At 41.3% G+C, this 13,875-nt stretch overlaps 1 protein-coding gene across 5 annotated transcripts in view; it reads left to right on the top strand.

Moving 5' to 3' along the window:
- The first annotated feature begins 810 nt into the window (after nucleotides 1-810).
- Nucleotides 811-13,875, top strand: part of RERE (arginine-glutamic acid dipeptide repeats) — a 409,123-nt gene continuing 396,058 nt past the window's right edge. For all 5 annotated transcript variants that reach the window (XM_058552817.1, XM_058552816.1, XM_058552812.1 and 2 more), the window contains exon 1: nucleotides 811-1,275. The gene's annotated coding sequence lies outside the window, so the exon portion shown is untranslated. The remainder of the gene's footprint in view (nucleotides 1,276-13,875) is intronic.

Raw genomic sequence — 13,875 nt, 5'->3', positions numbered from 1 at the left:
CGTCGTAGACTCTGTGATTTATCAGCCTTTCGGGAAGTGGGACAAAACACCACGTTTCTGAAAGAAAAAAGGTGATATTTGGATTTTTAATTTTTTTAGATTTTTTTTTTCAAACACGGCATGGAGTTGTGTACACTTCTCTAAAATCTCCTCTGTGTCTGCGGTTATAGTCCTTTCTTTATTCTTTAATGACACTTTTCATTTTTATTATTCTTTTTAAATATGCAGCGCGATCTGCCAATTTCGTTTTGCTCTGTCTTAATCTTTTGCCATAGACTTATTTTTGAAAACGTTAATGCTCATCAGAATACCGAAAGAGTCCTTAAGCGAATAGTTCGAACCACTCCGTGACCCCCCAGGATATGAATCCACGTCTTAAGTGGCAGAAAAGGCAAATTGTGACCCCGGTATAACAGGAGCAACTGGACTCGCGCCAATCCCGCCCCCGGGACCTGCCCGCTCCGCGCGGCGGCCCCGGCCCTCACAAAGACGCGCCCCGGCGGGCAGCCCAGCCCACCGCCCAGCCGCCGCCTGGAGCGCGCGCCCGAACACCGGACACGGCGTCGGCAGAGCCCCGCCGCTCCCCTCCTTCTCCTTTGCTCATTTTATTAGAAAGAAAAAAAAGAAAAAGAAATCCCGCCCATCCGCCCGCCTTCCGCCTGCCATTGGCCCAGCCTCCACGCGCGTCACTCCACGATGCGCCAATGGAGAGGCGCGATACTGCGAGGTGGGCCGGGCCCGAGCGCGGAGTGGGCGGCGGGTCGGTGCAGCAGCCCCGCCGCGGCTCGGCCACCATCGCCGAGGCGCCGCTGCTCCCACAGACGCTCGCGAGCTGCCCCCCGCGCTCCCAGCCGCCTCTTCCTCCCGCACGCCCGTGACGCTCGCCCGGCTCGGGTCTCGCCCGCGCCTCCCCCGTCCTCGCCCCTCGCTGGCCTCCCACATCATCTCTGCCTCGTTTTCTCTCCTAGTTGAGGAAAAACAAAAAATCACCGTCCTCCTCAGGGAGCCCCCTCGCCCTCGGAAAAACAAAACCAGACATGAGCCTGGGCTCCCGCTCCTGAGGGATCGGCCGAGCGAGGAGCAGGGAGCCGAGCGGAGGCCGCTCTAAAGGTCACAGGAGGGAAGCCCCTGCAGCCCCCGGCGCTGTCCCCGCGGCCGGCCCCTCCTCGGCCCGCGCCCCGCGGCCCCCAGCCCCGCGGGCCTCCCGCCCCGTCCCCCACTTTCCCGGGAGCCGCCGAACACACCTCCATTGATGGTGTAGCGCGTCCGGGGAAGGTAAGTCTCCGAGTGGCCCGCGCGTGGCGCCCGCTCTCTTTCCTGGCCCCTCGTCCTGGGCACGGGGCGTGGGGCGGGCAGGGGCTCGGCGTGGACTCTCTAGTCGGGGGCGAGCCGGAAAGAAGGGGCGGCCGAGCAGAAAGGGCCGGGGACTTCTTTGGCCCTGTCCGGGCCAGGTCACTGTCCCACTCGCCTGCTGACCCCTGGTCTTTCTTGGCTGCTTATTCATGCTGTTTGACTTGTCTGAGGTTAAACTGTTTCGTGTGACTAAATTATTGGCTGACTTGGGGGGGAGGAAAGGAAGTCAAGGACTGAAGCTGTAAATTTCTTGGATGTTTGTGGATTTGGGGGTCTTGGGGAACGAGTTTTCTTAAAGTATCATTTTCGTATTAGAAGATTCCTTCTTTGTGTTCTAAATCTCTAGTTCTCTGCTCTGTGTGATTACTAAATTATGAAGCCAAAAATCACTTGCAGCAGAATTGGATTCTTACTCTCACGTTTTAGTTCTGCTCTCTGAAGGAGAGTGGCTTCTATTTTTATTTTTTTTCAGGTTTTGGAAAGAAGAGAGGCAGTTGTACATAGATTGTGTGTCTGTGTGTGTTTGGAGGGGGAAAGTATTGCAGGTTTCCTTTGAAACTGGTTTCATGAGAAGTTGTTGAAAGGAAAACAAAATGATTCATTGTTGAATTGTCATTTTCCTCTGCCTCTTTTCCAAGATTTGCTTACGATTTTTCTGGATTACAGACTTCAAACATTGATTTAAGCAAAATGTGTCCTTGAGAAAGTGGATGCTTTAAATGTTTCAGAATGTGTTGCTATTTTAAGGTACATTTAGAAAGTAGTTTTGTATGAATCCTGAAATAGCTTTCTTCAAAACAATTTTAAACACAAAAAAGATAACTACATCAAAGGGAAATTTGGTGAATTACAAAGGAAACATTTTGGTGTAACATAAATTAACGCATCCTATGTTTAGATTTGAAACAGTTTTGATAATTGCTTTCCACTTAAAGAGAGACCTTTGTGTCTGGTGTACACTGGTTTCTTTAGTCTCAGTCTGTTGGGGGAGGGGAGAGAGGATGGATCTATACAATAATAAAATCATCTTTGGATAACTATTTCCTTCCATGGATTTGCTTGCTGAGTTAATTCCCCCATAAATTATAAACCAGTTTTGCTTTTGATGGCCTAGGCTGGATGGAAAGCTGGCTTCCAGCTCTCTCTGTTGTTGTTGAGGTTGAAGGGAAAAGAGGCAGAGGCAGACACACACACATTCGCACACACACACAATACCACGCTGAGGGCTCATTGTTCTTCCATACACACATTTCATTCTCTCTCTCCCATATTTGGGACTAGGTTAGCACAGACAAACACAGTTCTTTTTGGGAGAGAGGAGAGAAGATGGGGGAAGGGTGGTTGCTTTTCTTTTTCAGTTTTCTTTCACCCATCTCATGTCTGGCCCTTTTTGCAACCTTGTAGGAGGCAGAAGAGTACATCGAAACTAAAGGACACTCAAAAACACGTTCAGAGACTCTTCATCTCCACCTCCCTTTCTTCCCTTTGCAGCCTTAGTTTCTGTTGCTGTCTGTTTTGTGTGAGTGGAGATAAAATCCCTCTTTATATGTCGTGGCCTTACAGGCAGCTTTCATATTCCTCATTGCCCCTGACTTTGTTGGGGACAGTGATTTGTTCAGTTGACTTATTGTTGTGAATGTGACCAAGGTCGTCTTTTCTAGGCAGAAGTAGGTTGTCTCAGTTAAGATTATAAAGATCGTATTTGAGGTTAATATTTAGCAAAGTGTGCATGTGTGTTTTGACATATTAGTGGTGTGATGGTTTGATAGTCAGGTATGCTGGCTGTTGAGCTGTCAGTGTTTTTTTGTTTTGTTTTGTAAATAGGGGTTATAAGAAAAGATCTGGTTGTCAGCTTTGGGGCTGGTGTAGAGGCTTTCTTGAATACTGGACAGGAAATAGGCTGAGAGAGTCCGCCTGGGTTAAAGCCAGCTCTGGGCCCCGATGGAGGTTGGTGTGAATACGTGTGGGTTGCAGAATAGCACCTTCTACTGGTTAATTGCTTTGAAGGAGCCAGACGAAGAGGATGGGGGAGGGGAGGCCTCCTAACGGCTGAGGCCTAATGATTTTCTTTTGAACACAGTTGTAGTGCTTTCCTGCAAATGCCACTTCCCCGAGCGGCTAATACAGATGCCCTTTGACAGGCACGGTTGCATTGAGCCTTTTTACGTTATTGGCTGTGTCTTGACATTAATTTGTTCTGTTATCACAAGTATTTATACATTGTGACTTCCAAGGACTCTTTTGAATTGATACTCTTCTTTTATGAGAAATATAGTTTGTCTTGAAATATTAAACAAAATAAGGGGGTTTATTTGTGTTTTTGGTGTTGGAAACTACAAACATTAGCACTCTTTAAAAAAGTTTTCTGTATCATTAGTAAAAAAGGTCAAACAGATCTACCCTAATAGAAAAGAAAAATTTTAGCACTGGACCCTGAGGTTTTCCTCCAGAATTTAATGGGGATGGAGGGCGAGGTGAGGTGGGGAGGTGGGAGGGTAGGAGAGGAGCTCACTAAAATCAGCGATTTTGATATGTAATAGTGTCGCATTGCAATAGTGTTGTTTTCAACAGTCATATAAACATAAGTAAAATTGAAGTGGGATAGGATGACTTATTCTATAGATTAGATTAAAAAAATAGAGGCGAGAGAAAATGTGAAATGAGTTTGTACACAGATTAACACAGAAGGCCAAATTCCTGCTCAAAGGCTTCTAAATCAAGGTGTAGTTTCAGGGATAATCTGCTTGATAAATGCCTGGAAGGATTTTTATTATCACACATCCTACCCCATCTCAATTGTTTTATTGTAGTGAACTATTAGAGAGGTTTGCAGTGGCAAAGGGGTCTCAGTACAGAATAAACATCTTCTGTTCCACACTGTCTTCTCGTGGGAGTGTGATTTCTGGTTCACTTTGCTTTCGGAATTTAGAGTGTAATCTCTAAAGTTGTGTATCTTCTACAGTGAAATGTGAGCAATTCAAATGTGTTAATTTTTCAGTAGAAATAGAGTCAGGTAATTTCAATCCAGTATATTCTCTGCCAGTATTTGTTGCAAGGTAACTAGAGTAACTGAGAACCAATTCATAGGAAAAAGGTAATCCAAATCAAGAAATAAATGTACCAGTTACTTTTTCAACTTTGACGTATCGGTCAGTCAAAAAGTATTTAAAAAGTAGGACAGTAATCACTGTCAGGTCCTGCAATAATTATATGTAGTATTGAACAGAAGTATGCCAGGTGCTGTAAAAACACACACAGGAATATGACCTGTGCCTTTCTAAAAACCAGTGTATGTTGAATATTATTATGGATTTAGTAAGTAGCCATTACTTTTAAAATTAGTTTTGAATCTTTAACATCTTGTTCAAATCTCAGTAATCAAAAAAACATTTAAGTAGTAAAATAAGTTGTGTATACCAAGTTCTTTTGGGAATTGTGTGGTTTCCTACTAACTGCTTTTGGCAGCTTCTTTTGCAGTTGATTTAAAGGTTAAGATAGCAGAAAATTCAGATGTTTGAGTCTTTAGTGTAACATAGCTGTGAACTTCATTGCACATACACACACACCCTAAATAATACACTGTTGTCTTACATAATCAGTTTCTGATAATGCTGTGCTCTGGTTGCTCATAGGGTTTTTCAACAACTGGGAATTCCTCTTGAATCATAGTTAAGTGATTGTTAATTATTAGTATCTTGGTAATTATTCCAAATTTGTAGCTTTGCTTGTCCTATTTAAGTGATTTTGGAGCCTGTTGGCTTGTGCTTGGTTTCTTGTCTAACAGTTATAGCATTTTTTAAATAATGAGGCAAAATGAGCATTTATATTAGAAAATTGTTAAGATTGCTTAAGCCACTTTAATGAACATTTGACCACAAATAACTGAAAAATGCTCAAATACTAAATATGTTTACTGGCTTAGAGTTTTGATTGGAATTGTGATTTGTATAACTAAGTTGTTGGTGTGCCAAGTAATATAAGATGTAATATGTGTCTGTATATTAGGTAACTAGTCAGATAGGATTGCTGATATAAGAGTTTTTTTTGGAAAATGACCTGTTTGTGCCAGTGTAAAATAGATGTTTTTATTTGGTAAAATTTGCCAGTATATCAGCAACCATAAGCAATATATTTAACTGTGAAATTTTTCTTTATAAGATTATGTTACAAAATGATGTGCCTTCTAACTCATAGACCACTTGGTATTTGAGGAATCCTCATAGCCTATTTGTCTTGGGCTTTTGCATCAGAAGTTGAAGCCATGGGTCATGGCTTAATTTTAAGCAAGTTATATGTGTGATTCGTAAGGGTTTTAGTTAGGCATTTTTGGTTGCAAGGAACAGAAAGTCTTTTAGGGTATTTCACGTATTGGGGAAAAGTGCAACAGAAATATAACCCTTGAGAGTCAGGCCTCACAGAAGAGCAAGAACCCCAGGTTCTGCTGGCCTCATGGATGCTGGAATACTGTTAATGATATGGATCCCATCCAGCTTTAGCGACCAGATTACCTTGTTGCCTTCTCAACAGGAAGAGTTTGTTGAACCATACCCTAGTGCCAGGGCTGTGTATGGTCGTCCAGGCTGTGTGTCACATAGACACCACTTTAAAGGGGACAATATTTACGTTGTGGGCTTGGACTAACTTGAAAGAGAGCTTGCAAGCAAGCGTGGCAATGCAGCATCTCTAGACAGAGTGCCAGAGTAGCACAGGAGAGCCCCTCCTACAAAAATCTGTTTCACACATGCCCCACACACACTCGGCAGAGCATACATGTACATTCATTGGCACCTATACCTGTCCTCCAGAGTCCCAGAGGTCCAGTTCCTGACCCCCTTACTTCTTCTGGGGCTGGGGTGGTGGAGTGGTGGTGGCACTTAACTTATGTGGGCCGAATACAGTTCAGGGGAGTGTGAGCAGGCGAGAACGTGGGCATGTGTCTGCACGTATGAATTCAGAGAAGCTGCTCGAGGAGGCTCTGGGAACTTTTCCCTCCCTGGGCAGAACCTGGTTACACTGGGGCGGTGTATCCTCACTAGAGTAGCTGTGCTTGATTCCTAATACGATGCTTTTTAAATTTGGCCACTGATTTAAAAAGATCTTTGCTATATGAAAACATCATTCAGGTGAATTTAAACTGAATGCTCCTTTTGAAACCCAGAGCCAGTGTTCCCCTTGCCCCCTCACTCCTCTTTCCCTCCCCTCTTCCTTCTTTATGTGCAGATCACTGATTGTGACTAAACTGGCATCATCAGTCTGTGATCGTGCTCTCTCTGGCCGGGCCACCACACGAGGTTGTTCAGGGTGAACGATAATATACTAACTTAAATTTTTACTGAAGGAAGCTGTTCCTTTCCTGCACAAGGCACTGAACAGCCAGGGCTGGCCCACCTAATCCTCTGCTGTTCATTCAGCTGTTTTATCTCTGGGTTCCTTGTGTCTTTATGCCTCTGCTTCACTTCCACTACTATATCTTTAATTAACATTTCCTCAGAGCGATCTGATAGGTTGTTAGTTATCATCACTGTTGGTTAAAGGGCCAGACTATCTCTTAAGCTACGTACCAGCCTTACAGATGGCGGGGTGCTCACCCCTTCAAGCCAGCTTTCATGGAGGTACACAGTAGGAGCCACGGGAATGGGAGGCATTCTGAGCCAGGGCCTAGGGAAAGGAAGTTTCTTTTTTTTTTTTTTCCAAAGATTTTATTTATTTATTTTTCCCCCCCAAAGCCCCAGTAGATAGTTGTATGTCATAGCTGCACATCCTTCTAGTTGCTGTATGTGGGACGCGGCCTCAGCATGGCTGTAGAAGCGGTGCGTCGGTGCGCACCCGGGATCCGAACCCGGGATCCGAACCTGGGCCGCCAGCAGCGGAGCGCGTGCACTTAACCGCTAAGCCACAGGGCTGGCCCGGGAAGTTTCTTTTTTTGTTACAGCCTATCATATTTTTCCCATCATCATTTTCCCTGACATCTGCTGCAGCTATTGTTGCTTTTGATAGCTTATCTAACTGTTTTGCTTTAAGAAACTACATAGTCGTAACTGGTAGTCAGTTATGATCTCTTTTTTAGGTGAGATCATTATGTCACATTTGTCTTGTTCTCCTTTTATTTCCTGTGAATATACCCACCTGCCTGTCTACCTGCCTACCCAAGTCAATGTTTCCCAAACTATTTTCATAGCATACTATGCTGCAAGTATTTTAAGTGTTCTGAGGTCAAATAAATTTATGATGCACATTAGTACCTTAAAGTCTCAGAAATGTCCTATAGTGTGCAGAGGATGTTTGTTGTTTGTTTTGTTTTGTTTTTTTCCTTCCCCAGAAAATACCTGTGACCTTCTTATAGGAACTGATATTCTGTAGAACAGTTTGTGAAACACATGTAAAATTAATCCTTTCTTAATCAAGTGGCTTGTCTTTTTCTCCTTAATAACAAAGAAATAAGTACTGAGTGTTACTATTATAATGCTTTGCTTCTCTTTTCTTCAAGCAGATTTTGCAGTCTAGTATTTCCAAGGGTACAAAATGACTGCTTTTTCCACCTTATACCTATGTCATTTACTTTTGATTGTTGCATCTATTATCCCTCATTCCATCTTTCAATTGGATACATCAAATCAATATTTTCTTTTTTACCCTACTCTGGTAGCTATGCTCTTTTTCAGGGTTTAATCACTTCATTTTTGGACAGCTGCAGTCAGTTGTATAAGCACTGGCAAGAATCTTTCAGCAAATAATAAACAAAAACAAGTACTTAACTATGCAGTTCCTTGAGGCAAACCTTAAAGGTTCGTAAAGATGAAAAGAACAGCCTTCTGGAAATTACTCTCTATACTGGCCGTTGGTATACACATAACTGTTAGAAGATAAAGATAAGTGTTTTAAAGACACAGAATACCATGGGGTTTTATTAGTTGTATATTGCTGCATAACAGATTACCTCAAAACTTGATGAGAATACAGTAGACATTTATCTTTTATCTCATGGTTTCTGTGGTCAGTTGTTTGGGAGTGGCTTGATTGAGTGGTTCTGGCTCAGAGGTCTCTCTTGAGGTTGCAGTCAAGATGTCATCGGGGGCTGCAGTCATCTGAAGGCTTGACTGGGGCTGGAGGCTCTGCTTCCAGATGGCTCACTCACTTGACTGTGGGCAGAAGGCCTCTGCAGGAAGCCTCAGTGGCTTGCCACATGGACCTCTCCTTATGGTTACTTGGGGGACCTCATGATATGGCATTTGGCTTCCCCCAAGAAGGAGCAATTAGAGAGAGAGAGAAAGGGAGGGAGAAAGGAAGGAGGAAACCTCAATGCCTTTTATGACCTGTCTCAGAAGTAACACACCATCACTTCCACCATATTCTGTTAGTTAGAATCAAATCACTAAGTCCAGCCCACATGTAAAGGGAGGGGAATTAAGCTCCCCTTCTTGAAGGAGGAGTGTCAAAAGAATTTGTAGTTTTATTTTAAAACCACCACCGGGGTTCAAAGGAGAGACATATAGAAGATTAAAAAAAATGTTTTTCCCTTTGATTAATTATCTTCAGGCAATGCTTTAACTAGAGGATTCTTAGAGGAGAATGACATGACTAAAACCTCACATTATTCATCTTCTCCCTCTGCCCTTGTTGAGATATCATTTATTTCCTCCTTTCTTCCTGTTCTTACATCAGATCTAATCTGTTCCAATTAGAATGGTGCTTAGGACACACTGCCTTATTTTTTCTTGGTTTGGCCACTCTTATTTCCTACCAATTAAGGACCTTTCCTTCGGTTCTTTAACCTTCCCATTTAATCACTTCATGTCTTGTGGAAGTTTATTAATTGCATTTGTATCTTACTGTTAATCATAGATTGTAAACCCCTTGAAGGCAGAAAATTTTCCTTTACCTATATCACTATATGTCTTCACATGTCGAATTAGATGGATTATGAAAGACATATTTCATTGAATCTAAGATGCCATCGTAGTAAGATGCACCATTATTTTATGTACTGCTAAGAATGAAAAAATTGCTGCCAATTAAACTGTGTAAGACCTGTCCCACTTCCAATGTTGTACAAATGTAAAACATTACGCATCTTAGAATCATTGAAATATGGTCATCTGTTTAGGCCGTCTTTCTTTTCATGGCTGTTTATTCACTGGAAAGCACGTCTGAAGATAGATCTTAAAGCAGAGTGTTTTCTCCTGTAGGACCAGTGTTATAGGTGGTGCTCTTGCCTAAAGATTTAACATGAAAAACTTAGCTCTGACCAACAGTACAGTAAAAATAGAGATGCTACCATAAACCTGTAGTCATTATAGTTACATTATGTTCTAGTTCCTGTAGAGTAGGTATAACCATTATATATTTTGACTTGTAATATGTTATATGTTTTGTATATGTAGTATACAAAAATGCTTACCACCTCACTGCATCCGTAGTTTGACTTACACTCTGTTAACTTTATTTTAAATATTGGGGTTCCTCATGCTTCTGTCCATTAACTTCTCTTTCAGCACTGTCTTCCAGAGTGATCTTGTTCTGTGGCTTCCTTTAACACCCAGTGCTTCCAACCTGCACGTTTATAAACACAGCCCTGGTCTCTCTGCTGAGATCCAGATCCACATTGCCTTCTGCCTCCTTGGATGTCTTTTGGGCACTGAGCCTCAAAACTTACCATCTGTTTTTTTGTCTGCTCTTAACCATTGTATTACTGTAGCAAAGTAGTTGAGAGCTCTAAACTCTACCCCCAGCCTGCTGCTTATTGAGTCTGTGACTTTATGCAAGACCTTTCTGTGTCTCAGTTTTCTCATCTGTAAAATGGGAATAATAATAGTATTCATCTCACAAGGTGGTTGTGAGGACCAAAGTAATTAATACATATGAAGTACTTAAAATGTCTCTGGTAAATAGTAAGGTTCAATAAATATTAGTCTGTTTTTATTATTATTACTGTTATCATCATCATCATCCAGAGATCTAGCTCTCCACTATGTTCCCTTTCTTTGTTATCTGCAACAGTCAACAACCAGGAGATATGTAGGAACAATGGGTCAACTCTAAAGGGTTTGAATAAGTTCTAAGTTCCCAGCTGTAAAATTTTTACTATTCCTTAAATATAGGAAATGCTGCAAAACAGTACATGATTAAATACCAAGTGAATGGCACAAACCATGGAGTAATGATGAGATTTGGGGTGTTCATAAATGATCAGCATGTCATAGCTTAGCTGTTCCCCCTCCTTGTGATGTTCCTGAAGGAGATTTATATAAGTAGAACAATGGCAAGTGAGAAATTCAAAGTATTACTTTATTATTAACTGGACTTTTGGCCAGAGTACTGATGCAGAGCTGTCTAGTAAACTGGATTGGAGTGTATTGCTTAATCTTACAGCCTAGGCAAGGGATTTCCCTTTCTCCTAAATCCCACTATTTTACTACCCTTATGCTGGCTACTTTACAGAAGACCCAAAATTAGTCTTTTAGAGTGTGTGTGAGAGAAATGAACAAGAGCAAAATAGCAAACCCTCATACATATGTGTAACTTTTAATCTGCATTTAATCTTCATACTTAGAAAGAAGGTCCAATCAGTGTGACCCAATCAGATTAGTGTTCCCTCCTCTTAGAGAGGTTCAAGAAGGTAGGGGATGGAGACAGAGAGTGAGGCATCATGTTGGTCCAGCTTCAGCTCTCTATTGAGCTTGGTTTAATGGCCTGTGAGGAGTAACTAAAAACAGTTGTCCATCTGTCCAGCAGCCCTACATTCTGACTCTTTTTAGGACATTCCTTGGGACCTGGGGGGAACCTCAAAGTATTTTTCAAATTTAAGGGTCTTTGAGATGAAATTAAGGAGAAATGTCATGTGATAAATAAGATTTGCCATTGGGAAAAGTGGCCCACCATTAATGATGGCCTGCAGTGGCGTTCTGGTAATATAACTGATTCTAATTTTGGTAACGGGAGAGTAATTTTTGAGGAATATGATTATATATGATTATGTTAGCAGAGCAAAGCTGAAGCCTAATCATATTATACTCAGTCTGAAACAAGAATATGACGACGACGGAAGGGGAATGACTAACTTGAAGGCTAGAAAAGAGGCATCCAGAGTGTTGTGCTCAGATTCTGCAACCTCAGGTACATTCCTGTCTTGTAAACTCCGGGAGGGTAGAGGCCACGTCTGCTTTGGTCACTTCAGTGTTCCTGGCATCTAGCATGTGAGGAATGCAGTAGGCATTCATTTGTTGAATGAATAATGTTATTGTATAGTATTATTGACGTTGATGATAAAGGATTATTGAGGTTGGTGATAAAGGAGATTTGGCTTAATCTCTTGACCCCAGGGCATATTCAGGAAGCTGATTTTATGACAGATTCTTGATGTTAACATTTTTATATCTCAAATATAGTATAGAAAAACATTTTAGAGCCTTTTAGTTATTTGAATCATCAAAGATGAGTTTTTATTTCAATTCTAGTAAGTTTAAAATATGTGTTAGAAATTGTTTAATGAAGTAGTACTTAATAAATACATATAGTACTCTTTCTTTATAGTTTTGCCTGTATCAAGTAGAATTAGGTACAGCAGTGAGTGGCCAAGATCCAAAATAACAATGACTTGAGCAAGAGAGAAGTTTCCTTTCTTTCATGTAAATCATGAACAGTCCTAAGCCAGTATGGTACCTTCATGCTCATTACGGGAGCCAGCTTTCTCCTTTTAGTCAGATAGCCTCTCCAGTTCCTGTCGTCAGTTCTGCATTTTTACCAGCACGAGGGAGGTGAGGGCAAAAGCTGGGCACATCCCCGTCCTGTGATGATACTTCCCAGAAGTTGCACACATCACTTTGCTCTGTCTCTTTAATTATAACAGAATTACAGGGCACAGATAGCTGCAAGGGAAGCTGGTAAATGTAGTCTTTCCTGGAGATGGCTATGTGCTTAGTCAAAAATCAGAGATTCTATTACTTTGGACGAAGGGAAGAATAGGTATTGCAGGACATCTGGCAACCTGTGCCATAAAATCCCAGTGGATAATATAGTATTAACACATTTGATAATTCACCCTTCAATATTGTTAATAAGAATACTATACTACTACAATGAGTTCAGTATTCATATAGAATTTTTTTTTTATTATTTTTTTAAAGATTTTATTTATTTATTTTTTCCCCCCAAAGCCCCAGTAGATAGTTGTATGCCATAGCTGCACATCCTTCTAGTTGCTGTATGTGGGACTCGGCCTCAGGATGGACAGAGAAGTGGTGCCTTGGTGCGCGCCCGGGATCCGAACCCGGGCCACCAGCATCGGAGCACGCTCACTTAACCACCAAGCCACGGGGCCGGCCCACATATAGAATTTTCACTAAATTTTTTTTTGATCTAATGATGGCTTCATATCTTTATTGCTAGGTAAATTTTCTAACAAGACGAACTGCCTGCCTTCTGACTTGAACATTCTGATCTTAGTAGCATAATCTGCCCTGTATATTTTTTTATTTTCATGTGATTCATTATTGTAGGAATAATTATTGAAATTTCCTGAGTGTTTATACACTAAACATGACTAAAGACCTCTTAGAAACATTTAATTCTTACTATTTATAAATTAGAAAAATGTGCAGACATCTTGTTGCTATTAGTATACTGAGAAATGCTTTTATTAACTTTATTAACATTTATTAATATTCCTTAAGAAATCTAGCTTTACAAAACACCTACAGTCTTTAATATTTTATTTGTAGTGGCTTAGCACCTTTTTCATAGCTTAGTGAGAGTTTTCATGGTCTTTATGGAATCCTTCAGCAGTTTTTACACTATGAAAAAACGTTAATAATTTGGTTTATAGGTATACTTGAAAGAATCTTATTTTCCTGATAGTGAACAATGACTTTTCTCACAGCTCTGGATAATTTTAGTTTTGCAAGTCATAGGACATGGTTTTTCTTTCCATCTGTTGGTTGTTATATTTTATTTGCCCCAACATACAAGTACACTGTGTGCAATTGTATAATTGTCATAAATAAATTTACTTTTAAGTGCCATTTACAAATTATTCCTGTGAACTTAGACCCAAAGTTATGAATATGTTATAAAGTTATAGTGTCTAAGGACTTCTTAGAACCCTGTGTTAAGAAATTAATCATAGGGCCGGCCCCGTGGCTTAGTGGTTAAGTGAGTGCGCTCCACTGCTGGCGACCCGGGTTCGGATCCCGGGCTCGCACCGACGCGCTGCTTCTCTGGCCATGCTGAGGCCACGTCCCACATACAGCAACTAGAAGGATGTGCAGCTATGACACACAACTATCTACTGGGGCTTTGGGGGGAAAAATAAATAAATAAAATCTTAAAAAAAAAAAAAGAAATCATAGTTTTGCCTTCTGAGGAGGCATACTAAGGCACTGGAGAGGGGGATGGAGAGAGAGGGATCCTTACCTTTCCTACTCACGCTGTTTGTCATATGTAAATATTACCTAATTAAAATAAATATGTAAGAAAAGCCTGTGCTTTTTATTTTTAGATTCCTGCCATACTTTTTTTGTTATAAGC

Source organism: Diceros bicornis, chromosome 13 (genome assembly GCF_020826845.1).
Source record: "Diceros bicornis minor isolate mBicDic1 chromosome 13, mDicBic1.mat.cur, whole genome shotgun sequence".
Classification (NCBI taxonomy): Eukaryota; Metazoa; Chordata; class Mammalia; order Perissodactyla; family Rhinocerotidae; genus Diceros; species Diceros bicornis.
Note: the sequence above shows the minus strand (reverse complement) of the source record. Positions and strands in the feature narration are given on the sequence as shown.